The sequence below is a fragment of the Pundamilia nyererei genome, unplaced genomic scaffold (assembly GCF_000239375.1).
Source record: "Pundamilia nyererei isolate P.nyererei 1_Seehausen unplaced genomic scaffold, PunNye1.0 scaffold00030, whole genome shotgun sequence".
Taxonomy (NCBI): Eukaryota; Metazoa; Chordata; class Actinopteri; order Cichliformes; family Cichlidae; genus Pundamilia; species Pundamilia nyererei.
This window is the reverse complement of record NW_005187431.1, coordinates 4,028,615-4,030,119: the sequence shown is the minus strand read 5'-3', so window position 1 is coordinate 4,030,119 and position 1,505 is coordinate 4,028,615.

Sequence of the window (1,505 nt, the reverse complement as noted above, 5' to 3'; positions counted from 1 at the left end):
TGTGTCATTTGATCTTGGATGTAGTAAGCGAGGTACGAAGAACGGACCCCAGGACAGGGATGGATCTGAATTCTGGGGTTCAGAGGTTTGGAGAAACTTTCTCTCTTTCATCACAGCTGAGCTGTCCTTTCAGGAACATCATCTGTAAGCTCATCGCAGGGATCAAGCAGGACTCTCCATCTTCACCAGCAGCTCCCTCAGAGGGAAATCTTTATAGCTCCACCCCAGAAGATGAACAACCCCCTGGACTTCATGATTGTGACCTTTGCTTTGTGCAATGTTAGAACCTCAGAGGCTCTGGACTTTTACACAATGATGTTTTATTCAGTCCTGTATCATGTTATATATTTCAATTTGAAATGATCCTCTCTGGTTAGTCTTGTATGAATGGGTCTTAATTACTTCATGGCTGCTAACACAACATTAGCAATGTTAACACAGTGTTAAATAATTCCAGATTAAAGTTTTTGTTTCAGCATACAAATGAAGACTTTTTATCGGTTACTTTTTTTTGTTAATGTTGTCTCATGCCCTCTTCATGCAGCTTCATGCAGCTGACTACATTGAGTGTTAAAAACAGTCTGAGATCAGCAGCTTTCTTAAACAGCAAACTATTTATGCTCCTGAGTGTAAAGAATTTAACTGTTTGGCACCTTTGCTGCAAAAGAACAATTCCAAATAAGAAACCAAATTTACATCATCATTCCTCAGTTGTGAAAGAGACATCCCAACCAGCCACGGCAGATGGCTGAAGCCCTCCCTGAGCCTGGTTCTGTCTGAGGTTTCTTCCTGTTAAGAGTTTTTCCTTCCCACTGTCGCCAAGTGCTTGCTCACAGGGGATTCTCTAATTTTCGGGGTTTTCTCTTATAACTTGAGGCAATGGTTTCTTTGATTTAGAACCTTTAAACCATATAAATATTCCTTTTAATCTGCAGCAGTGATTATTCATATTTTTGCATAAACAAATTGGGGTTCCAATTAACTAAATGACACAAAACTGATATTTCAATTACTAGAGTGATATTGTTAAAACATGTAATCAATACATAAAAGTAAGGAATTTTTCCATCTCATGTCTCAGCATGAACCTATTTGAGCTTGTTAGCTGAGAGAGTTACAAAAAAGCAATCCTGGGAAGAAGGTTTTACTGACAACTTTAAGAGGGAGCTATAGTATCTTACAAAGTAGCTTTGTGAGTGCTTACATTGTAATGAATTGTTATTAAAAAGTCCACTAAGCCCACATCACCGCTTCTATGTTGACATGAAGAAATATAATGCAAATTGGCATCGAAGTTACTTTTTTTGTTAGGGAAGATTTGTTTGTTGTTGAGTGCAATGTTAAAATAAATTCTTTAAAAATAAAAAAATGCAAGAACATGTTACTTTTTCTCCAAAACTCACAAACCAATCCCTCTGGGGTAATTGCATTGATAAACCCTTTTGCAAGAATATCAGATTACTCAATTAACTGGTTAAAATCTACAGTCCTTCCGATTAATTGCT